Raw genomic sequence first — 26,963 nt, 5'->3', positions numbered from 1 at the left:
ACCACAACACACACACACACACACACACACACACACACACACACACACACACACACACACACACACACACACACACACACACACACACACACACACACACACACACACACACACACACACCCCTTGCACAAATTAAGTCTGTACTTTCAGATGTCTGCAGATGATCTCTCAAGCCATTCTCTCCCTAGTTCATTGTGCTGCAAACACGGCAGCGTGCTGCCACCTCCCTTAAAACTTTAAGCTGCCCTTGGCCCAGTTCAAGAGCATGGAACTCTCAATATGGCAAATTCGTGAGCTCCCCTCAGCAGCTGCCTAAGAGTACACAGTTTACCCATAATTCAATTCTCAGGATGGTTCTGAATGACCCTATTAAGGCCTCATTTCCCCTAACAGTCTTCCTCTTCTCTTCTCCACTAGTTTTTCTAATCCAGTTTTCCTTCTTATTTTTTGGTCTCACTCTACACAGCTTAGAGAGCAAAACATTCCTAAATTTTGACCTAATCAATGAATACAGTATAGTTGAGATAATTCAGATAGCAATTTAATCATTTCTCTGCTTGCATGCCCTACATATATCTGCAACAGCTCAACTGGCATAACGCTAAGGCCAAGCCAAATAATGCAAAAAGGACTTAACAAACTGACCGAATTCCAATTATCTTAAGTAGGGCCTCACAAAGCAACAATAAGCCTAAAGTCGTTTTGCTTTAATTCTGGTTCCAACAAGCCACTGCAGCTATTATGATTGCTGACACACAGAGAAATTTTGTGTGAAACGCTCTTCACGTATTTGATCTTTCCCTTTACAACAACTCAATGTGGTAAAGCAGTATTAAGAGTTAATCTAACAACATCTTAGTGTAAACTTCAGAGGCAGAAAAACAACCTCAATCTCCCAAACCCTAAACCAAGGTTCTTTCCTTTAGCCAAATTGTTAACATTCAACAACATTAAAGGTTCCATTTTTGTCATCCTTACACAAAGAAAGCACAGAAAGAGTATGCTGAGAAGGATCAAGAACTGAAAGCTATACGAGTACATCGAGTTTCAAAAATGAAATGGGTTTCCAAACAGTCTGGGCGATTTATAAATGAAACATACAGTAGTACAAAAGTTCTTTCAATTCCTCTGGCTTTAGAAATATACAAAGTATAAGGATAGAAGAAATCACCCTATAGAAAGTAAACCATGTCCCAAATTAAGATGGATTAAAAAAACCCTTATAATATGCGCCAAGTCTAAGGAGCATAGCATTATGATTAACATTATGGGCGTGGAGTTGGGCAGGCATGAGTATAAGTCCCAGCTCTGCTGTCTACTAGTTTTGATCAACTGAGTCCTGCCCTCGGAACCCCCATTCTCTCATTCGTAAAATGGTCCCAACTTCCTGAGGCAAAATAAATATTATGTGATGCACTTAGCATAGAACCTGACATGAAGAGCTTCATAAATATTTGTCATTTTTAATAAAAGGGAAGAAGTTTCAGACATGCAAGATGATACTAACCTACCCGTAAAATATTTTATTTGAAAGAAACTAAATATTATAGTAAAAGAATAAGAACTAAAGATACCCACTGACTAGGGCAAGGTCATGCCACGTGTTAGAGACTTAGCTGAAACTAGAACACAAGGCTCCTGACTCTTTAAGGCATCATTCACAGTAAGCTCCACACTCACTGGACAGGAAAGCATATGACCCTTGAAATTTTTCAAGAATTTGTTGGGGGTTTTGCCCCCAAAGAAAAGCATAAACATTAAATAAACTATTATCTGAATTTGATTGCTTTCCAAGGCCAGTTCTTTATTCTTGGTGTACAAAAGGTGACTGCTGCTTACTGTATTCTTTGGAAAGAAAGGCCCAGTGATACAGTAAGTGCTGGGAAAAACAATCTCTGGCTGGGGAGCTGTTTCCTAGGAACAAGTTGATATTATGGAAGGAGTACATGAGTACTTGGAGGACATCTGCTGCCATTGCCAGAGATGATGATTTAAACTCAGTCCTGGCTCTGGTCTTGGGTCAGGCTATGTCATCAGCATCTCAGCTGATCACCCTAGGAGATGCTATCTGATGTTAATGAAACTAAAACCCTCCTCCCTCCACATATATAAAACCAGAATGTCAGTGTACTCATTTATGAGAAATACAACTATCAAGCAGATTAGGAAATATTTTCTGGCTTCATCAGAAAAATACAAAGGAAGTAAAATTATTAGACAATTGCCTGGTGTACAAGGAATCAGAACAAAGGCAGTGGGAAGGGCCCTGGGCCTGGAGCAACTCAACGAGTAGAGATCACCACCATAGCTGCCCTTGAAAGGAGTCTGTGTTGTCAGCATGTCACAAATGCCCCTGGGACATCATTAAAAATCAATGTCTAGGGGCTTCCCTGGTGGCGCAGCGGTTGAGAGTCCGCCTGCCAATGCAGGGGACACGGGTTCGTGCCCCGGTCCGGGAAGATCCCACATGCCGCGGAGTGGCTGGGCCCGTGAGCCATGGCCGCTGAGCCTGTGTGTCCGGAGCCTGTGCTCCGCAATGAGAGAGGCCACAACAGTGAGAGGCCCATGTACCACAAAAAAAAAAAAAAAAAAAATTGAATTGTAGTGAACATTTAGGAAAGAAGAGCAAAATGTATGCCCCCCACAGCTCCTGCCACCACCTCCACCAAGCCCAGCCCAACACCAGCTGTTATGGTTTGCCCAACCCAATGGATAGGCCCAGTAGTTAATAATATGACTAGGACAGCTAACCCTTCCACACTGGATCTGGATGTGCCCTTATCCATGAAGGGCTGAAACAGCCCAGCAGACCAGACAACTGAACACCCCTGACACCGTACCCTCTGCCCTGGAAAATGTGCAGACCCTGCAGGAGTTAGCAACTACAACTCCTCCCTCGTCATGCTTCCAGTAAAACCCAAGTTCCCTCCCTCTATAGGCCTCCAATCAGGGTTTAGGCAAAGCAATGGCCTAAGAGCACTAGTACATCCCAGCAGAGCTACTTATTTCCTTCTCTGATCTATTTTAGGACTTAACTCTCAAAGAAATCTAATTCCAAGTATTTGAGAAACATCTTGTCATGGTCTCACACATACTACTTCCCTGTTTCTATATATTTTAAGTAACGGAATATACATGTGTTTAAAGTTCTCCTCACTTTTCTATTTCAATTTTATTAAAGGTATCATTAGGATAATTTTAGTTATTTTTCCTCAATATCAAAATAAAGCCTTATATGTCCTTGGTAAATTTTTGTAGTGAAATAAATCTAACATTATTCTTAAATATGTCAAATGTTAAGAAAACATATGGTTTTGGTACTATGCGATCATTCCCTACAATTATACTCCCTGACGTGTAAAGCCTATGGACTCTGCCAAAAAAGAAAATTTTAAAAACCAAGGGTTCTTAATCAAAATGAAAGTTCTTTTTACTGAAGGCTTATTGTTTCCTTATTGTTTAAGGGTGAAACGAAATACATCTCCCCCAAAAAAGTCATTTCCAAACAAAAGTCCACAATATGAAATTATAACATATGGAAGCCCAAAGAATTTATACACACTACTGAGGGAGTAATTATAACCCTGAACCCACACAGCAAAACCACACTGTGTATAATAATGATGTTCACCACCTTTACACTCAACACTGGAGAACTTTAGGTTAAGTTTGTAAGTTAAGTGCAGCTCTGTGTAGTCAAAGAACATTTCTACATTGTCCCCAGGAAAGTTGTGAAGATACCACATTTTCTCATAATATAATCTGAAGCTCACTTTTTTCCTACACCAACAATGATAACAGTATAACTTCTTTATATGAGAATAATTCATCTAAATTATGTTTTAAATGGTCAGAGATATTTTCTGGTATCAAGTCTGAAGGCTCCATCTCCCACACACCAGATACTATCAATACTTGAATGAATAACTTGGGGGCTATCAAACTGAAGGCATAATTTAGGAGGAGAGTTTTGCCTGGTGCTCATTCCTACAAAACTAAAAATCATTAAGATCCAGCTTTTGAGAGAGTGGTTGCCCTACAGAAAGCAGAGAGGAAGTAAAATCTGTATCATTTTCATGGAGGCAGAGAGAGCAGGGTAGAGGTGGGGGCAAGGTCTACAACGTCACTGATGAGACTAGTGGAGTACTGAATTTTGCCTGCAAAAAGCCTCAAAGACAAAATGAAATGGTTATACTTTATAAGACAAGCTATGAGTAAATTCTAGTTTATCTAGCAGTCTAACAATTGCATATCTTCTGAATGGTACTTTTTGTTACAATTTTAATCAATTTTCTTAATGATGACATCGGACGATAATATCCTATTTTCTGAATTTTTTACTCTTATATTATTTTCAGGCTAATTTAATGAGTGTATTTCTTTTTTGGTATTCTGAATCTTTTAAAAAGCAGTAACTTATGCGTATTAAGTTTTCCACTGCATTGTTTTCCAGAATTGGAATATCAGTTCCCTATCGATATTGGGGGTAAGAGTTTCTTGCAAATATTAATTAACTCAGCTATGTATTGAGAAGCCATTAAATCCAGGAACTATATACTAGGCATGAGGATACAAAATGAAAATTCTTCCTTAGTCCAAAGCAATTTATTTAACTTATTGTACCTGGCCCCAAAAGACAGTTAGCAATCTTTTAATTTTTTTTTTCCAAAATTTTTTTAAATAGTGAGTAATCAAAGATTTTTCTAGAAGAGTCTGAAAAATCAGCTCTGGCTTTCTCAGCAATCGCTTTAACCATGAAAACACTCTTTTCTGGCATTACTGACTAAAAATATAAAGCATGAAAAGATGAATAAAATAATGAAGCCAAGAGCTAAATATAACCTTATACAGTTTCTATAACAGTTAAACTAAACCACGAAATGCCCATGAAAACTAAAGTAAAATTTTTCTTCCTGCCATAGATTCATGAGGGCACACCAGTGAGGTAGTTAGGAGTGCTGGCTCGGGGGTCAGAGTGGCTCTTTTCACCACTGTATGACTTTGGACAAGCTAACTCTCTAAACCTACTCCCTTACTTAAAATGAAGATAGAAATGGTATTGGTCTCACAGACTGCTTGGGGGATAAATGACATAACACCTATAAAGTACTTCACGCTTTCTGGTAAGTGTTCCCCCAAATGCTGGTTCTCATCATTCACCTCCGAACCTGATTAGCAATTGAGGGCACAAGCTGGAGCCAGACTTCCAGAGTTTGAAACCCAGCACCACCACATTCTTAGCTATGTTCCTGTTTCCTCCTCTGTAAAACGGATAAAATAATACCTGCCTCACAGGGTTTCTGTGATCTTAAATTAGCTTCAAGCATTAAAAGGGTGCTTGGGATTTTAGAAAGAGTTCAACAAATGCTAGCGGTTGTCATCACCTTGTCAACGAGAACACCAAAGTCAGTCCACATAAGAGGAAGTGTGCCATGACACTACGAGGAAGTGCTCACGAACTATCACTCACAGAAAGTTATTTTTAAAACAGGTACAATGCACCGGGTACTCAGAACCTTGCAGAATCTTCAAGAGCTTAAAAATATCAAATACTTTGACAGATATAAAGTATTGGATGCCGAGAAGTCGGTCCTTCTTCCTGCACAACTGCACATTTGTAACTTTCAGGCTACACATTCCATGTAACTGAACACATCTGAGGAGAAGTTTCCACATTTAATACTATTTCTTCACCAACCAAATTTGATATACAGAGATAAAGCTTACTGATACACCATACTGATATATATGTGTTTACACAGTCAGAAAAATATCCTAAACAGAAACAACAGTCTTGGTAAAATTTAAGGATGAAAAAATTACTTCTGAACTTAAAATTTTACATATCTTATGTTTGATTGAAATATATTTTCTACTTCCCATAAATGATATTATACATTAGTTTTCAGTTGGTAATGTAATTCTTTGAATTTGTGACTATAAGTGCCTTTAATTCTGTAACCAAATCTCCCCCTTTGATTCTGAGATATGTTGACTTCTTTTCTTACCAGTTGTGATGGTTAATTTTAGGTGTCAGCTTGACTGGCCAAAGAGTGCCCAGATATTTGGTTAAACATTATTTCCGGTTGTGTCTGTGAAAAGGTTTCCTGAAGAGGTTAGTGTTAAAAGCAGTAGCCTGAGTAAAGCAGATTGCTCTGATATGGGTGAGCCTCATTCAATCCATTCAGGGTCTGAATAGAACAAAAAGGCAGAGGAAGGGAGAGTTCCCCCCCTCCTTTCTCTCTCTCTGTCTCTCTCTCTCCCTCCCACCCCTCTCCTCCTTTCTCCCTCTCTCTTTGCCTGACTGATGAGCTGGGACGTCGTCTCCTCATCTAAGACGTCGTCTCCTCATCTAGACGTCATCTAAGGACGTCTGCCCTTAGATTGGGACTTACACCACCAACTTTGCTGGGTTCCAGCTTGCAGACAGCAGATCGGCCTCCATACTTGCATGAGTCAATTCCTCTGCCTCAACTTCAACTTCCAGACTCCCTTCCTCTTTTCCACCTCTTTCCTGATCCCAATCAATACCACATAATTGCAGGTTAGTTCCTCTATTCTCCTAGCCCAGCATCTGCAAACTTATGTGGGATGTGTCATGACATCAATTATACATTTTCAGGCAAAGTACCACAAAACACGTTTTAACCTCTCATCTATAATCTACTCTGGTTCACTCATTGACAAATTTAGCTAAAACTATGTATACTTGGGGTAGGTCCTTATATCATCCCCTCCAGCATCAGGTCCTGGAAATTTACCCTCTAATGATAATGACTCTAAGAAGCAGTAATACCATGTTCAAAGCCCTACCAGGCTATGCCGGAAAGGGTTAACTCAAAACCTACACATTTCCAAGAGAGGCCTGTCTTCAGGACTGACCCTTGTCTGGCTCATGGGAGATGAGCTCTGAGCCCTTGTAATATTCTATGTGATAAGAGGTTTTTTTTGCATGCCTGAGGCCTTGGGTCATGTGGTACCAGTAAGATCAGATAATTTATACTAACAATGTGATTCACGACAAACTCCTGTCTTTGCTCTGGGGGGCTAGAATCTGAATATCTGAAGTCATTCATATAGGCGCTGCATGTTTCCACGACTGAACCCCAATAAAAGCCCTGGACACCAAGGCTCGGGTGAGCCTCCCTGGCTGGCAAAGCTTTGCACGTATTATCACATATTGTTGGTGGGAGTGGAACTTCATTAGTACAGGATACTGGAAGCCAGTGCCTGTTTCTCCCAGACTTAGGTCCACGCACCTTTCCCCTTCGCTGATTTCAATCTCTATACGTTGGCTGTTTTAAACTATAACCTGATTTTAACAGCTTTTTGAGTCCTTCTAATGAGTCACTGAGCCCAACAGTGGTCTTGGGGACTCCCTGACTTCCTTTTAGTTCAGTCATCTAAATTCCTGTTTGAATTCTGAGAGTCTCGTCATAACTCTTTGTCCCATTAGACAAGAAAATGTCGTGATACTTTTCACCAAATCTTTTTCTTTACTCAACTTCTATTATTTTTCTAACTTCAACCCAGAAAAATGACTCTGTCCAAGGATGTTGCTGTTAAAGCAAAGGACACAGCAGGATACACTGGACTCAGAAACTGCTTAAAAGCTTTAGATATTGTCTAAAAATGAAATACATGATGTTAGGCAAAAAGCTTAAAAGCCTTTCATTGGAAAGTAATTTGCTGGCATTAAACATACAATTCCAGTTCATTTGATTAAAATTAAACTTTCGTTTATTGGATGGGTACATACGGAGTGATGCTTTTATCACAACACACAAGCTCTTTTTTCATTTCTCACTTATATTCAAGCATTCTTCCATTTTTTAATCTTCAAATACTCACCAATGATAAATTTCACTTTCTTTGTTGTTGCCTTTCACATTCTCAAACATTTTTATGTGTACTTTTGTTGACTCTCATTTTTGTCTCAGATCATAGTTCTTTGGAATCAAAATCCCTGAGCACTTTCCAAATGTCCTCCTATGAATCATAATCCAAACTCAGAATACCACAGACTTGGTTTGTGAAACAATGATACAGAGATGTAATTAACCCAAAGATACAGGCAGGCACTGCCTTCTCAGACTTCCCCATCTCAGTCTCAGTTACTGGCAACCAATCAGGCCCAAACTACCCCTCCTTCCCTTCCCGCCTCTGTCTCCATATTCAAACCATCAGCGAATTATGTTGGCTCCATTCTCAAAATACATCCGGAATCCAGCTACTTTTGCCACCACCATAACAGCCTAAGCCACATCATGTCTTGCCCAAATTACTGCAATAGCTTCCAAACTAGTCTCCCTGGCTTCACCCTCATCTCCAGTAGACATTCTCAACATGGGAACCAGAGCCATCATGTTCAACCATAACTCAGATTATGTCACCACTCTGTTTAAAACCCTCCAGTGTTTTCCCATCTCATTCAGAGTCAGCACCAAAGTACTGACAATAGCTCTCAAGTCATTACATGGCCTGACTGTGTTATCTCTGCCTTCACATTCTACAGCTCTCCCCACTCTTTCCCCATTCTAGCCAGGTGGCCTCTTTGCTATTCTTATACACACGGGGTGCGCTCCCTCCTCAGCACCTGTGTGCTTGTTCTTTCTGCCTGGCATGCTTCCCCCAGACATCCACATAGCTCGCTCCCTCACCTCCTTTACGTATTTGCTCAACTGCCACTTTCTCAGTGAGGCTGGACGTGACCATCTTATTTAAGTTACATTCTTACCACGCACGACCACCACCATTCCCTAACCCCCTCCGGGGTTTTATTTTTCTTCATGGCACTTACAACCCTTTAATCTACCACACAACTTACTTATTTCTTTTGTGTGCCTGGCTCCCCCTTCTAGAATGTAAGCTCCGTGAGGGCACTTTGCTTTCTGCTATATCCCCAACATCTAAGAGTGCCCAGCACTTAAGAAACAGAATATTTACTGAATAGATGAATTTCATGAATGTGTTAAGATGTAAACCTTTAAATACTCAGAGATAACTATACACATAGTTAGATAGCTATATAACTACATAAAAAGAAGCAATAAAAATCTTTTGTGGGGCTTCCCTGGTGGCGCAGTGGTTGAGAGTCCGCCTGCCGATGCAGGGGACACGGGTTCGTGCTCCGGTCCGGGAAGATCCCACATGCCGCGGAGCGGCTGGGCCCGTGAGCCATGGCCGCTGAGCCTGCGCGTCCGGAGCCTGTGCTCCGCAACGGGAGAGGCCACAGCAGTGAGAGGCCCGCGTACCGCAAAAAAAAAAAAAAAAAAAAAATCTTTTGTGTACCAAGATAAACATTTTGGAGGTAAACTATACTACAATGCTTGAACCTTTGAAGGTTGCTGAGGGCGATTCTTATGGAGCTTACTGAGAGCTGCCCCCTGCCCTGTGCCCTCCCAACACTTGCTAGGCACAAAGCTCCATGCTCACCCTCGGCTGTGGCTGGCTCCTGCACCCCCAAGCCTGCCATGCCCTTGTCAATGTGCCTGGCCCGCCTCTGACCACAGTCCACTCCCTGAGCATCCCTTGCTGTTTCCTAGCATTCCATGAGTGGTTTTCATGGGTTTTCTCAGGGTCTTTCCTAAATGCCACCTCAAAACTTTCAGCCCCTCTTGCACAGGATTAGACATCCCGTCCCTCCCCTCTCTCCTCAAGCCCAGACTGGCCAGGCCTCCCTTTCTGTGGGATAACTATTTCGGTGCCAAGACTTCTACTGAGGTTCTTCTGTTTTCAAATTTAAAGTGATTCCCTTCAAGTCCCCACTTTCAACCACATTCCCAAAGATTATCATCATTATTTAACGGTTTGGTTTAAGCGCTTTATTAGTGCTACTATTTGGAAATTTTTAAAAAATCCTCTGTACTGCCAACGTTTCTTTTATGTAGAGATGTCAAAATAATAAGGATACTTTCCAATGAATTATTCTTCCTTTCACACCTACACTATTCCTATTATCTTGTGCTAAAAACTTCTTATGATGAGCTTTTATGTATCTGTCTATAAAATGTTACTAGTCAAGAAACAATTTTTAAGGAAAAGCTTCACTAGACTGCTGGAGACCATGCATGCTGTGCAGAACAAGACAATAATTTCTGAACTGATGGTCACAGATCCACAGGCCAAAAAACATGCTCCTGCCAGAAACACCCCAATTCAGGGCCTGAAATGCCAGATATTTAATATTTGTGCCTGTGTGTATATTCAAGGTCATGAACGTTTAACTTGGTGTCTATATCTGCTCATGGCCAGATTTTACCTAGCTATTTCTTTTGGTCAAACCCGACCTGAGTTCTCTTCATCCATCGTGGAGAAAAGTCCTTTTCTACTAATCTTATGTCTTAGACTTTCTTCTCATGTCTTGTCCTAAATGAACATGGTGATGAGATGACCACCTGTCAGGTGATTCCTGAGTTAAATGGGGCAAGGGATGGTGCAGAGATGACTTGAGATGCTTTCAAATTAAAGATTTTGTGAAGCAACTTTGACTCTTTCAGTGATACATCCTCTGTTGTGCTCTCCCATGGAGACCGAATGCCGTTCTCCCCAAGCCATAAGCAAGATGGGAGCTAGCCTCTTCCATTCCTGGGGCCATCTTAGTTCTCTCAGTGACTCGCCAGGAGTGACTCTCCTGACACTTTCATCACCTGCAATCCCTATCTGTCTCTGTACTCTTTTTAATCTTCACAGGTCATTTTTATTGTTTGGCGATATTTCTAACTCCCTCAGTGATTCGGGAACCTCAATCGCATTTATCCTTTCTACCTCGATCCCTAATATAAACCTGGTAGGCATCAACTTCTATCTTACATCACTCAGATGCATATCTACCCACTTATTCATTTCCAGCTAACTTCTCAGTAAAATCTTTACTCTGATACTTTAGATTTTTGCCTCTTTCCAAAAGCATTCCATTCTTCCTTTATCACCTATACTTTGGGACGGTGACATATCATCCACATTTACAGAGAAAACTGAAATTATCCAGTGCAAGTATAATGTCCCTAAACTTCTCTTAATGTCTTTATCTCTAATCCTAAATGGAAAGAAGTCACAGAAAGTCCATGTTGAAAAGAAAGAAGAGGGCTTCCCTGGTGGCACAGTGGTTGAGAGTCTGCCTGCCGATGCAGGGGACACGAGTTCGTGCCCCGGTCTGGGAAGATCCCACATGCCGCGGAGCGGCTGGGCCCGTGAGCCATGGCCGCTGAGCCTGCGCGTCCGGAGCCTGTGCTCCGCAACGGGAGAGGCCGCAACAGTGAGAGGCCCACGTAACGCAAAAAAAAAAAAAAAAAAAGATGTAACTTGAAATCTGTAATGGGTTGAATTGGGTCCTGCAAAAATTCATATGTTGGAGTTATAATACCCAATACACCAAAATGTGACCTTATTTGGAAACAGGGTCATTGCAGATATAATTAAGATATAATAATTATAATTAAGTTAAGATGAAATCTTACTGGAGTCGGATGGGCTCCTAATCCGACTGTTATCTTTATGAAAAGGGGAAGTTTGGAGACAGAAACACACACACAGGGAGAATGCCACGTCAAGATAAAGCTAGAGATCAGGGTGAAGCATCTACCAGCCAAGAAATACCAAAGATCGACAGAAACCACCAGAAGCTGGGAGAGGCATGGAACGGATTCTCCTTCATGGCCTTGGAAGGAACCAATCCTGCTGACAAGTTGCTTTTGGACTTCTGGCCTCCAGAACTGTGAGACAATAAATTTCTGTTGTGAAAGCCACCCAGTTTGAGGCACTGTGTTACAGCAGCCCTAACGAACTATACATAGTCCTAGCTCTACAGTTTTCTCATTTTTAAAGTAGGGATCGTAATTCTTATTATATCTACACCAAAGGCTGCTAGAAACAATAAACACATATAGTGCTTACCAAGTCCTAGGAACTATGCTGAGTACTCCATATGGGTTAACTCATTTAATCTTCACCACAGTGCCATAATATAGACACTAGTATCATCTCCTTTTCACAGCTGAGGAAACTGAGGCACCGACATAATAAGTAAGTCACATAGAAAGTGAAGGAGCCAAGATATAAACCTAGGCAGTCTGCTAATATTACCCATGATATAACTATCTTTGTAAACCATAAAGTTCCTCCCAAATTAATACACAAAGCAAAATGAACAAGTTTCTCCTCCAAGAGCTTCCACAGTCTAGTGCTGGCCCACCTTTTCAACATTATCATTCATTTCCTCCCTACACAAGCTCTCCCTTCACACTTACCTGTTCATCCTTGCTTGAGCACAACTCATATTTTTGTCCTTGATTCCCTCTGTTACTCTCTCTGGGGGTTCCCTCTACGGGCACTACTTCAAATGCATACCTTTCTCAAAGAACACAGTGCTATGTATGAAGCTTTCCCTAGCAACTCCATCCATAAGTGGTCTCCCCTATGGCCCCATATATGCATTGCTCAATACTCTTTGGGAATTCAGGGATGATGTCAACCAAGAAAGTGCTGATGCCATCGTATAACATGACAAAAGAAAGAAAATATTAACACAAACCACTAAAGAAAAAGGAAGTAAGGGAATTCCCTGGTGGTCCAGTAGTTAGGGCTCCGTGTTTCCATGGCAGGGGGCATGGGTTCGATCCCTGGTCCGGGAACTCATATCCCGCAAGACAAAAAATCAAAGAAAGAAAAAGGAGGTAAGTTTGCATGAGAATTACAAAGTACTACTTAAATTTACAGAAGTTAATACTTCCGGCTGAGTTGAAGAAGGAAGGATGCACTGAGGAGGTGGTATCTGAATTGGGCCCTAAAAAGGAGTCAATATGCACACTGAGTTACTTGAAGGTACTTGTTATCTTCTTTTCTCACATTTATTGTCAGTCCTCTCTGGCTCCAAAAGGGATTTGAGGCAGATCTCACCTGCTCAAGTATAAGCTGGTAGAAGGCAGGGGTCTGAGTCTTCTTTGTCTTTCCTATGGTGTCATGCACCAATGATTACATGCAACACAGGCCTTCAAAAATATTTGTGGAAAAGAATGAAAGAGTATACAAAGAAGGTAAGGACAAAAGGAGAGAGAATGTCATAAAAGGAGACAAGTGAATTCCCATGATTTTTCTAAGAAGTTCTCCTTGACCTGGCAGCCACCCCATTCCTTTGCTCACTCCTCTTCCTGTGCCTTTGCTTAGCTGGCGGGCTCTGCTTGCAATGCTTTCTCCCCTCCCCTTTCTGGCATAAAAATCCTCTGAGGCCCAATTCACTCTCCCCTTCCTAGCTGAGTATTCTCTGCCCACGTAAGCCTCACAGACATCTTCCTTCCTGCAATCCTGCTGCATGCATTTGTCTCTGTTCAACACTTAATTGTTCTCATAAAGTTTCATATTTAGTTATCCTCCAACCAGATTTTATAGCTCCTGAAGGCTGGAAACCATGTCATATTTCTTTTGCATGCCGCCCCTCTTTGCCTCCACCCAGACGTCCCCTCAAACACAGAAGTACCTGGCAAGTACTCGCTGAATGACTAAATCCTTTCAGTATTTCTATTGCTAAAGTAGAACGTTCTTTCATCTGACTTTCCAGGTTCAAAAGTACATTGAAAAAAAGTTATATATCAAAGCATTCATTTCTGATAACACAGATTTATCTTTTCTAAAACTTGCAATCACTGAAACAAACTTCAGTGGCTTCACCAACAAGAAAAAAGGATGTAAACACACAAAGAAGGGTCTGTTACATAACCACCCTAATACTTCTAGCTCCACTCAACTTCTTTAGGCGCAGAATTGATCATTTTATGGCAATTTAGTAGTATAAATACTGCCAACAGATTTCTTCCCCAAGAAAGAGATACTGAAAGTGGTCCAACTTATCCTAAAACTTGCCAGATGAAATTTCACAAGTGGAGGTGAAACAGAATTTTTAAAGTTCCCACAGCACATACTCAAATACCATTTGTTAATTTGAATATTATACAGAATAACTCTATGCAAGTCACAGTAAATCTAAAAACTGTAATGGTGAAAATCTTAGAACCCTAGCAGAGCATGTGGTAAACAAGATGAATCTAATCTGAACAATACTGGTTTCCTTAGAAAAAAAGGTGGATCTTAAAATTTCACACTAGAGTTTAAGAAAGGATAATTTGAACTATTGCATAAAAGTAACAGATCGATTCTTATCTTGCTCTCTACTCCTCCTGGGTTCTCATTAGAGCCAACAGGCTCTAACTTGTAAAAGACTTACATTAAAGACAGAGGAATAAAAGAAATTAACCTCACAACTAAGGGAGACACTAAAAGACACTTTTACCTAAGTTAACTCTGCAGGCTTTTCAGTGATTCCAAGAACCAGTTTCCTCTGAGAAAGGTAATTGTGAAAAACATTTCAAAATTGCTTTGAAACTATGGGCTGTGAAACTAAGTAGAAACATTTAATTCCAGTTGCCAAAGACACTGACATTGTTGGGCTCCACTTCTTGACATCCCCCAAACCCACTGACCCAATATTGGCTAAGCGTGCATTTTCCAATACCTTTTGCAGCATCGCTATGAGCCTGCTTTTAAGATGATTACATCTTAAGTCCTACCTAATTTTCTTACTGAGAAAAAACACAACTGGTCTGACACCACAAATTAATTCTACTAGATTGCAGTATGTCAAAGGGACAAAGGAGCCAACTGAAAGAGTACCCAAATTGTTTGAATTTGGACCCAAATTCAGTCCAACTGAATTTGGACCCAAATTCAGTCCAAAGCTGAAACAATCTGAGCAACAAAATAAATAAAATAGTTCTGGATTACAACCCAAAGTATAAAAACAATATCCATGAGTCCATACTGATATAAAAATGACTGAATAAATAAATACATGAGGGAGAAAAGACAAATCTTTTGTGCATAAGAATTCCAAATGTTCGGTGTAGATACCCTGCTCTTTCGGAAGTGGAGCATGACCTCCCCCTCCTTAAGTGTGGACTGTGTCTTCCTCCCAAAGAGGACAGTATGGACCAGGGGGAAAAGAATAACCTCACAGTAAGAAACCTGACAAACGCTATTTCAGCCGGGTGATCAAGGTCAACATCAGCCATGATAAGTCATATTTATGATCTGTACCCTTGATATGATGTGATGAAAATGGCACTTTACTTTTATGCTCTTCCTCCCCCAAACCTAAAACCCCAGTATTATAATGAGAAAAATACTAGACAAATCCCACTCGAGAGACATTTTTTATATATATATATTTTTTTTTGTTTGTTTTTTTTTTTTTTTGGTACGCGGGCCTCTCACTGCTGTGGCCTCTCCCGTTGTGGAGCACAGGCTCCGGACGCGCAGGCTCAGCGGCCATGGCTTACGGGCCCAGCCGCTCCGCGGCATGTGGGATCTTCCCGGACTGGGGCACGAACCCGTGTCCCCTGCATCGGCAGGCGGACTCTCAACCACTGCGCCACCAGGGAAGCCCTCGAGAGACATTATAAAAATGCCTGACCAGTCCTTAAAATTGTCAAGGTCTTCAAACCCAAGGAAAGTCTAAGAAACTTTCACAGAAAATAGCCTGAGGAGACATGCTATTGTAACTAAATATAATGTGGTGTCCTGGGTGAGATCCTGGAACAGAAATGGGATATTAGGTAAAAGATAAGAAAATTTGAATATAATTTAGTTTCGGTTTGGGTTTTTTTTTTTAACACTTCCTTATTTTCTGCCACTGCAAGATGCTCCAGAATCACCTTGTATATTTCCTGCCCAGTCCTAGAATCAGCCATTTCTCTAAGGAGCCCTGATTACTTTTGTGAAGAATGATTTTAAAAACCAAGAACTGAGCGCTAAGTGTGCTCATTACCACCAGGGTATCATTGCTGCTTGTCCTTTGCAGCTGACACAGTGAGGAAATACATGCGTGTATACTAAACCATGTATATATAATACATGTATCTATAAACAATTCTAAATTTAACCATCTGTACTGATACTAAGCTAAACATGAGTTCACACTTAGTCTCCAGCTCTAATTCATTACAAGGATCATTCTGGCCTCTTCCCCTTCCTCTTCTGTAAACTCCTACTTCACTGTAGAAAAACTGGTTCACTATAGAAAAAATTTTTTCTGTTTCTTTAATTTTGTATCTATATGAGATGCTGGATGTTCACTAAATTTATTTCATGATGTAAGTCAAATCATTATGCTGTATACCTTTAACTTTTATACAGTGCTGTATGTCAATTATATCTCAATAAAACTGGAGAGGGAAAAAAAAATTCTACTAGAGAGTCTATCTTCCTGAACAAAAATGAAGCAAAGTTCACATTGTTTCTATAAATGCTATTATTATTTTTAACCAAAATACTGCTATAAGAAGTTTGGAATATGAGGGAAGTTTCCAGACTCTTTCTGACATGGGCAACCTCTATGTTTTGACCACATGGCTAATGAATGCCCCATACATTCAGGTGACCACTGTTGCCAGTCTAGTTCTACTGGAAAAAATGGGGCAGGGAAAAGTAAAAGATATTACTGAAAGTCCAAATGGAACACCATAGTCTGATGCCAAGACCTTTTTAAACATTTTCTAAAATAAAAAAGAAATGTGGAGAAAAGTGACCTGTTTGGGGAGAAAACAGATTAAGCATAGAGGAGAGGAGTTTTCAGACACTGTAATGTGTATCTGTATGAAAGGTTGAAGCAGTCTTATATAGAATCAATATTTAACCAGTTAGCAAATACTTTGCTCTAATAAATAAAAATGCTAAGTAGAAACTATAAAAACAACTCGCATTTCAAACACTGAAACTGACCATTTCTTCTACATTCATATAATTAAGTCATTTTTAACTTCTAAGATTTTCAAATCCAGATGAGCAGAGGTCATAAAATTAGAACCCCAGAAGATAAATGCTAACATCCCTTCTGGACAACCTCACTTAAACCTCTCTAAACAGAGAAGAACTCAAAAGGCCTCCTTCATAAATCCATTCTAAAGGTTAAAACATTCAGAAAAACTTCCCTGTATTTAGCATAAATCCCTCTTGATGCCTGCTCTACGACGATTTCCTCTTCTTTTTCTTCAGGGAAGATGGAAAACAGCTGTTCAACATTCCCTTTCAGTCTCCTTTTTCCTTCCTGCCAGGCCCATTCCCCCCCTGGGAGCAGTGTAAACACTGCAGGTGATTCCTAAATCCAGCTGGCCCCTGCCCGATTATCCACGGGTCTGGTGAGCCTGGCCCCATCCATACCTCCTAGGATGATATCATTCAACTGCCAAGGCCCCAAGAAGAGCTCTTAACCAGAATTTGTGGAATTCCAGGAATCCACTACTTATAGTCTGTCCTCAGATATAGCCAAACAACAAAAAGAGCACCGTGTCAAGAAGAAAAGCTGACAGTCACAACTGTAAAGAAGGTAAGCGGTGTGATCCTGCAGCCAGGCCACCTTTACTACTGCTCTACCTGGTGTCAGGGTGTTGAGTGCACCTTGGCGTGAAACAATTTTAAACTACTTGATGATTTTTATCATGCAATTCTTGAGTTTCTTGTCACTGACACAACTTTCTGGTGTAAGCTAACTTTAGAAATGCTATAACCCTTTCAATACTTCAATGTAAAGGACTACTCTAAATGAAGGTGTCAATTTGTAGTCTGTTATTTCTTTACATGAGTAATCTCTACCAGATTCACAACATAACCTACAGATTACTACATTTTACACTAAGACTTATATAACCAACCTAATGTTGTTATCTCCCACTTCAGGAATCGCTAACAAATATCTCCATTTTTCTTGCAATAGCAATTAGACTCCCACAGTAAAGCCAGTATATTGCCTGTGTACTTCATCAATAAAAATATTACAGACCCACAAGCTTGGTGAGCCCATTTCCTTTACAAGTTCTTTTTAAGAGTTATGAAATGCTGACTCAACTTTGTTGTGGTAGAACATCTGCACACATTAAATGCCTATTGCTTAGTAGCTAAGTTTGTTACACATGAGAAAAACGTAAAATCCTTGATTTAATCAACAGATTCACAACCCTATGGCATCTATGTATGCAATGAATATTTCAAATGGAAAAATTTAAATGACAGCTTTTTAAATGAGTGTGGACCTACTCAATTTCTTCTGAAAGATCATGTACACTAATTTAAACACACAGAAGGAATTCTACTATGATTATCCTACTATTTTCCACATTTACTGGGGAGAAGAGAGGCACTATTAATTCCATAAATAATACCAAAAAATGTTTCTGGCATGCAGACATATATATACACTCAGTTGCAAACTCTCTCTGACTCTGTCTAGGACAAAGCAGATGGGCACAACCTACAATGGATACGTCACATATATGTAATTGAGAGTTAACTGCATACATGTCTTTTGCTATATTTTTAAAAACAGGACTATACTTACCTAATGGTTATAACTATTCTCACATATAAAATGCCAAAACAAATCATGCTTATTATCAGAATGTTTATAGCTTCTACATATTACTAAAGAGGCAAATTCTGTTCTTTCAGAAATTACCTACTAACATTTGATGACAACACTTACCAAGATCATGTGTATGGAACACCCCAAGGGAGTCGAAACAAATAGAAGGAAATTCAGCGGTAATCTTAAAGCACATCAAAATTCATAGTGTTATTCGGAATTAAGAACTGAACTCCATTCAAGAAATAAACAGATGGCCTCAACAATCTTTTCTTCTCTTCCCAAAGTAAAATCATTCCCTTTTATTTTCTGTGATATTCAACAGATTCTCTGAATATTCTACCTCCTGCAGGTTTATACTCTTCTGGGCATCTGACAGAGGATCTGAAATCCACACCCTCAACAGGCTGGAGCTTGCTGAGACAAGCAGAAGGAAGCAACACAATTGGTAAAGCACCCAAAAACCTGAAGCCAGCTAATGAGAGCTGAGCAATGAGCCTAGGGTTTTGTGGGAATTAGAAGGGGCCCCAGGATGGAAGCCTGACGAGGATGAGAAGAGATAGGCAGAGTGAGAGGAGAGAGCTGTGGGAAGAGGGTCTGTAAACAGCCAGTTTACGGAAGCCTGGGAAGCACATAAGCATTCCAGGGAGCTGACAGTTCAGGGACAGTAATGAGTAAGCGGGATAATAAATTAGATCTGTAGGAAAATGAAATATAAGAGTCTTTAACAACATGAATGTGGAGTCATAAAGGAGAAAAGTAGAATTACATACGCCATTTAGGTTAATCTCATGTTTAAGGTAGACCACTAATTACTTGCAAATGAGAGACAACAGGTCTTCCCTGGCGGCGCAATGGTTGAGAATCTGCCTGCCAAAGCAGAGGACACGGGTTTCGAGCCCTGGTCCAGGAAGATCCCACGTGCCGCGGAGCAACTAAGCCCATGAGCCACAACTACTGAGCCTGCGCTCTAGAGCCCACAAGCCGCAGCTACTGAACCCCGCACGCCTAGAGCCCGTGCTCAGCAACAAAGAGAAGCCACTGCAATGAGAAGCCTGTGCACTGCAATAAACAGTTGCCCCCACTCGCCACGACTAGAGAGAGAGCCCGCGCACAACAGGGAAGACCCAATGCAGCCAAAAATAAAATAAATTTTAAAAAAATGAGAGATAAGTCTCTTACTTCCATGGTATTTCCATTTCTACACCCCTAAAATGAGGATAAGACACCTGCTCTACATCACTCTCCATTTCCACTAGGCTAAAATATCAGAATTATTTGAAAAAATATTAAATTACTAGTCAGTTTTAAAATGCAAGCATTCACGTAGCTGTATGACCTATCAAGAACTCTTCCTTCAATTGTCTAAATGTATATGAATTCATAAGAGTTTATTAACGCTAGTTTCTCCTCTTAATCGCGTCCACAATACTTCCTAATTTTCTTTCCAGTATGATTCTTCCCTGCAATATCTCTCCACCATCCCCTAACCAAACCACTCTTCCATATGCAACTAGAAGTTGTGAAACAATAAAGTTAGATGGGTCAGAACTTGGGACTACATTTATTAACTAACATATATAGAAAGATTTTCTTTAAAGAAAAATTGCTTCAATTAAAAATATTATCCACTTAATGCAAAGTTTGATTTTTAACATCTTTCTTGGAGTATGATTGCTTTACAATGGTGTGTTAGTTTCTGCTGTATAACAAAGTGAATCAGCTATACATATACATATATCCCCATATCCCCTCCCTCTTGCACCTCCCTCCCACCCTCCCTATCCCACCCCTCTAGGTGGTCACAAAGCACCAAGCTGATCTCCCAGTCCTATGCAGCTGCTTCCCACTAGCTATCTATTTTACATTTGGTAGTGTATAGGTGTCAATGCTACTCTTTCACTTTATCCCAGCTTACCCTTCCCCCTCCCCGAGTCCAACTCCATTCTCTACCTCTGCATCTTTATTCCTGTCCTGCCCCTAGGTTCATCAGAACTATATTTTTTTTGCAAAGTTTAATTTTTAAAATATAATTTCCTATTAGAGTTGGGCATTAGAGTTGGCAAGACTTTTTGAACTTCATCCATTTCTAATTATTGCTATCACCAAATAGAAGCATGGATCAGTGCCTCTGGAATCTAGGACTTTAATCTCTACTTTCATTCTGCCCTTAATTAATCATATGAATTTTACTGGAAAATAATTTCTTTTTGGTACTCTGGGCTTACACGCTTGCCTAATTCCCATGCTGGGCACTGACTCAGGTTTAGAGGATTACACTGCGTCATCCAAATACCTACTGGTAATTTGGTGACCACCAAAGAGTTTTATTCTCCAAATCACTGTAGGTGAAGATAATGCAATTCCAAGATGAGAAAACCCTAAGGCATTTTATAATATAGTAATAAGAACTGTCCTGCCCTCCGCTTGGACCCATTATTTCAGAAGGGTTGCTGGACATGGAATCTCTGCCTTACCCACTCCTTCATAATAGTAAAGATCCAGCCCCTCTCAGTAAATGGAATAAAAGTATCCACTATAATGATGGAGTTCCCTGGACCAGACATTCTTGATCTCCTCAAAGGCCTGCCACAAACATATCCCAGGACAATAACAGTATTTCTTTTTTTTTTTTTTAAATGGAGGAGGGTGAAAAAAGGATAAGAAAATGTGTTATGTCTAGGACTCAAACATGCTAATGATTTAAGTAATATTTAACACATGCTGCAAATACAAAAGGCTAGTCCTTTAGTAGTTTCTTTACCCCTTTGGAACACGAAGGTTACTGATATATTACAACCCAAATTTAAATGTATCTTTCTTTATTCCTCTCCATCATTTGTTGAAATCATAATAGAGTGGATCTCATGTAATTTCTTTCATGAACATGTAATTTCTTTCATGCCTTAGTGTAATCCAAGGCAAGTAGAAATAAATACCAAAATATTCTGCTACAAATAATATTAAGAAATGTATAAACAAATATTTTTTTGTTTAATTGCAGAATGCATTTTCATCTATGATCTTAAGACACTTTTTCAGAGATTAAAAAAATCTTTATAATGAGGTATTGGGAAGGGTGGGGCAACATCTGTGAAGCTAAGAACTTTCCCTCCTGGATGGCCACCAGATCAAGGCAGTACTGTGGGATATTGGACTGGAAAACAAATATCATTGAAAACCTGTAATTAGCTAATTTGTGGAATAATTTTATAAACACTAAAGTAGATGCACACAAAAATATTAGGTATTATGATGGTCCTGACCTCATGTGGCAAACCTAGCTAACTTCTTACCCAGTGTCTTTCCATAACCAGGCCCCTAACCTCAGATGGAGGAACTTTAAACAGCTTCTACCCAGCAGGACCAGGAAGGTGCTAATAATCCCCTCAGCGACAAAGGCCTAAATCGTATTCTGTGGCAAATTTCCCTCTTTATCCACATTTCTTTTTTTTGAGAATTCCATTTTACTTGGTAACTGTACTATCGATACTTTTTAACCTGAATGTAAAAATGTACTATGTAGGCCACTGTCTTTATTTAACGAAAGCTAGACGACACTAATACTGACATCATATACCAATTAATGAAAAATGATGCTTCCCAAGCCCAGACTCTCAGGTGCTGCTTATTTATGGTTTCTCCCTTTCTACCTTAAGAGCTTGGGGAGAGCCGGGGCAGTTTCTTATTTCCTTCCGTATGTTTCCTAAGTAAACAGCACTGTCTTGCACTTATTGCTGAACCCACACAGGTCACTAGATGATGGAGGCATCAAACTCAATATTTTCTCTTCTCCAGTTATACTAGAACACATCTTACCTGCACACTTCAGAAAAGGACACGTATCTGTATGGGACCTTGTAGTACATGACACACAAATAGATAATGCTGTATTTTATTTTTTCCATGCACATTACGAACAATTTGGGGATCCCATTTTAGAAGTAGTGTCAGAATATTCTATAAAACATTGCACATAGGGACTTCCCTGGTGGTGCAGTGGTTAAGAATCCGCCTGCCAATGCAGGGAACACGAGTTCGAGCCCTGATCCGGGAAGATCCCACATGCCGCGGAGCAACTAAGCCCGGCCACCACAACTACTGAGCCTGCGCTCTAGGGCCCGCAAGCCACAACTACTGAGCCCACGTGCCACAACTACTGAGCTCATGTGCCTAGAACCCGTGCTCTGCAACAAGAGAAGCCACCACAATCAGAAGCCCACGCATCGCGACGAAGAGTAGCCCCTGCTCGCAACTAGAGAAAGCCCGTGTGCAGCAACGAAGACCCAACACAACCAAAAATAAAATAAATAAAATAATAATAAAAAACATTGCACATAATATTTCATTTCCTACGGGTTATCATTTATTGAGAAATTTTTAAAAACTGAAGAAAAGGAAATTCCTGAAAGGTTAACTCTATAATGTGAAAAATAAAATTCTCAAAAAAAACCTGTTTTGAAACTATTTCTCAGTGAGAACGTCCCTTCTCAAATTTAATGTAACATTAACTAAACCATGACTAATGAACAAACGTTTTAAAAAACTTTATAACACGGAGATTCCCAGAAATTAAAAGTGGCATTTCCTGATCTAAGGAATTCCAGGTAAATGAGGTTCACCTACTTTTTTTTAAGCAATGGATTCGGTTTCAGCTCTAATGCCCGAGAGCCTAAGCAGAGGCTGATGCCTCAAATGAGCAATGAAAATGAGAAAGTTCTCGGGTCACAAACTTAGCTCAGATTCCAGCCGCGACAGATCTTGCGCCCATGTGGCATTGCTCACAGAGCTTCCCAGCCTGTGAGTCAAGCACGTCCCAGCCCCACCCTACCACCAGGGGCTGCCAGGGAGTGAGGTTTACCAACAATTTCTCCAAGTGTCTGCGGAGCCGGGCGGCTCTGGAATCCAGCGCCTGGGGGAGGCTCGGGACGTGCCTGCCCAGCTTCCACAATCGCAGAGGCGGGCTGCCAGCGCCAGCATCGGCACCCACGACCACTACCACCCCCAATTAACGGAGAGATGCAGGGAAAGGAGGGCGCGAAGCTGTGCCAGGCTACCGGGCAGAGGGAAGCCGGAGCCCCCCGGCCGTCCAGGAAATCGCTGCTGGGCCGGCCGGACCCGACGCACCGAAAGTGATCTGAGTTCTTATGGTGCGCCCGGCTCTGCGCTGGGCGCTCGAGGGCTGGGAAGGGACTAAAAGCTGCCCCGCCGCCGGGGAAACCCACGGCTCCAGCTTCACGCCTCGCGCGCCCTCCAGGAGCCCAGCGGAACCGGGCTCGGGCGCGCAGCTCGCGGCGCTCTGCGCCCGGCGGGGGACGTGGCTCTTCGCCTGCCTCCCGCCGGCGCCCGGCCACCCGCCCGAATCTCCGGAAGAAAGTTGCGCCGCGCGGGGCCCAGAGCGGCGCCCGCCGCGCGCCCCTGCCCACCACTCGCGCGCCCCTCCGCTTACCGCTCCCCGCCGCGGCTTCGTCCTCTCCGGCGTCGCCTCCCAGCTTGGGCCCAGGCTCCGGAAGCCCTTCCCGGACCCCTCACTCCAGGGCGCCCGGGCCCCCGGCGCCCTCGGAGCCGAGCCCTCAGCGCGCCCGCCGCGCCATGGGTGCGGGTGGGCGCCGCGCCACAGGATGCGCCGCTGCAGCCTCGGGCGGCGCTACTGCGAGCCGGGCCGGCGCGGGCGGGTGGGGTGTGGGCGAAAGGGGAGGAGGGCGGGACGCGGCGGGCGCTGAGGCTCAGCTGCAGGGAGGAGGAAACCGCAACGTCACCAGCGCCCCGGGAGGCGAGGACGGGGAGGGAGAAACGGGGACCCCTTCCCGCCGCCGGACCCCGACCTCCGGCCCGCCCCGCTTTCTCTTCCTCCTCCTCTCCCGGGACTCGCGGCTCTCGGCCTTCCCCTCCACTCGGGCCCCGACTCCACGCACCCCTACCCTGCCAGGCCTCTTTGGCTTCAACTTGCTCTAGTTTCTAATGACCCCACGCGCTTCGGGTTCAACTCTAGAATCGCCCCCAAGCGAAGGGTACTTTTGGAGGCCCGAGGGGAGGAGCTGATGCTTCCATAGAGCTCCGGGAGAGGAAACCGTTTTCCTCCAACGTTGAGAACTTTACCACCGAGGCTGTTACCCACTCCCCTCGCCTTTTCCAAAATTGTTACCCCTCCGTTTCTCCCGAATTCGGTTTTACTCTCTTCTGAGACAGAAGGGTGGAAATCACCTATTTAGAAGCGGTCCTCGCCTTAACCGTACTAACAAAATACAGTAAAGCCAAAAGCACTGAACCCTGCAAACTGAACGGATGTTAATCAAAGGTAAAGGGTCAGGAACAGAACACTTGATATATACAACGCACAAGAGGAAATTTAATTTACCTTATCTCCTAGGCCTGGGTGGACGAGGGAGAGAAAGAGAGAGAGACCGACTCCCCTCATCCGTCTGAGTTTTTCAGGTGGAGGATTTGCAACCTTAGTAGTCACAGCCCCTTTGGAGAAGTTTCCTGCCTTCTCTTCCAGCAGCCATTGCACACAGCCTGATCCAACCTGGCCTCAGGAAAGTGGCAGACAAGACCAGGGCCGTCACCGCAGGGCTTCCTCAGCCTTGGCTTGTAATTAACCTGCCAGAGCTAGGCGGTACAGTGACAGAAGTTCATCCATTCTTTAGCACTAGAGATGTTTTACCTGAGAGCAGTGCTTTTCTCCCTTGCTTCTCCCATGCTTTGTTTGAGTTCTGAAGGGCCACCTCCTTCCATTTTCCCATCCTCAGAGTATCTCAAGACCTACAGAGTAGTTTCCCTCAGGCCACATTAGAAAGAAATGTGGATGTCGAGCTTTATGCTTTTTTTCAGAAATTGCATTTGGAGAGAAATTCCTTACAAAATGGTCAAGAGGAAGTGGTTTTGTTAAAATATTTTAAATGTTCACTCAAGTAAACCACTAATTTGCATAAACTTCCAGATGTTTTAGAGGAGGACTGTGGAGGAGATAAGGGGCTCTAGAACTTAAAACTAGTTTAATCTGGTTTAAATCCTCATTTTGCAATTTACTACGAGGGTCCTTGGAAAACTAACCTCAGAGCCTCCGTCTTCTCATCTGTAATGTAGAGATATAATACCTCCATCGAACAGCTATAGAGAAGATACAATAAAAATATTGAATATTTGAGTTACTACATGCCAGATACTGTGCTAAGAGATTTACATATATTAATTCAATTATTAGAGAAGATTCATTGTGAATCTTCTCTAATAATTGAAAAAAAGTGTTAATTTACACTTACCTTCTCAAATTTGGAAGAGACCTTAGAAAAAGCGTCTGGTTTGATTTATTTAACCTCTAGATAAGTAGTCATCTAACTCAGTGGTTCTCCAACCTAGAACATTAAATCAGCAGGGGAGCTTTGATAAAATACTTTTTAATGGGGACCCCACACCAGACCAATAAATCAGAATCTCTAGGGCTAACATGTAAACATCAGCATTTTAAAATCTCTTCCCAGGCGATCAGAATGTGCAACCAGGATTAAGAAATCTTCAAAGGAGGGCTTCCCTGGTGGCACAGTGGTTGAGAGTCCGCCTGCCGATGCAGGGGACACGGGTTCGTGCCCCAGTCCGGGAGGATCCCACATGCCGCGGAGTGGCTGGGCCCGTGAGCCATGGCCACTGAGCTTGCGCATCCAGAGCCTGTGCTCCGCAACGGGAGAGGCCACAACAGTGAGAGGCCCGCGTACCGCAAAAAAAAAAGAAAAAAAAGAAAAGAAATCTTCAAAGGAGACAGTACCCACTGTCTTTTATTCCCCTTTGCCCCCAGTTTTGCTGTAAATTGACCTGGAAATCTGCTTCTGAATAACATCCACCTCTTGCAAATGGTCCCCCAAATAGTAGGGCTCAAAGATCTGCAATCCTGCCCTCTGGGGTCTTCTAGGATGCATTTAGCATGAATTCCACAGGAGAGCGCTTCAATTTGTCTGGATACCTACCAACTCCATCAGCTTTTCCTTATCTTTTCTGAAAGCCCTTGGAAGGTGGTTTACTTTGCCATTGTTCCTCTCAAAATCTGATCCCCAAAATTGAGTTCAAGGTTTTATTCAAATAACACAGATGTTTAACGGCTTGGTTCTAATTACTGTATTTTCCCCAAGTAAATCCTAGGCACTATTATGGCAGCAATATTACCCTATTGACTCCTATATTACAATCTACTAAAATTCTGAAGCAATAATGTCTTTTTCTCACCCACTCCAAAACACTTCTTCCCGAGCCACACCCATTATAGTTTGTTCAACACTTACCACAATAAAATTTAATAGAATCACATGTTAAGTTAGGCCTCTTCTTTTAGCTTATTGACATGTTATGTATCACTGATGTAACTGAGTAATTCTACGTCCCAGCTTCACGTGTTCTGCAAATTCAGTCTGTATGCCATGTCAACATTCAAGTTCTCATTCTCAGATGCCTTCCACTGCTGACACTGAATTAGCATGCTGTTGAGGAATATTCTCATCAGTTGAGGAACCTCACGTAACTTAATATTTTCTTCCCTTGTCCCAGAGCAGCTAATGCACATGGGTAC

At 41.9% G+C, this 26,963-nt stretch overlaps 1 protein-coding gene across 1 annotated transcript in view; it reads right to left on the bottom strand.

Annotated features, from left to right (window-relative positions):
* The window catches only part of DSE (dermatan sulfate epimerase), a 68,622-nt gene extending 44,621 nt beyond the window's left edge, over positions 1–24,001 (bottom strand). The window contains exon 1 of the mRNA XM_030853634.2: positions 23,856–24,001. The gene's annotated coding sequence lies outside the window, so the exon portion shown is untranslated. The remainder of the gene's footprint in view (positions 1–23,855) is intronic.
* Between the last annotated feature and the right edge of the window lie 2,962 nt (positions 24,002–26,963).

The sequence above is a fragment of the Globicephala melas genome, chromosome 14, assembly GCF_963455315.2.
Source record: "Globicephala melas chromosome 14, mGloMel1.2, whole genome shotgun sequence".
NCBI classification, from domain to species: Eukaryota; Metazoa; Chordata; class Mammalia; order Artiodactyla; family Delphinidae; genus Globicephala; species Globicephala melas.
This window is presented reverse-complemented; position numbering and strand designations above follow the sequence as displayed.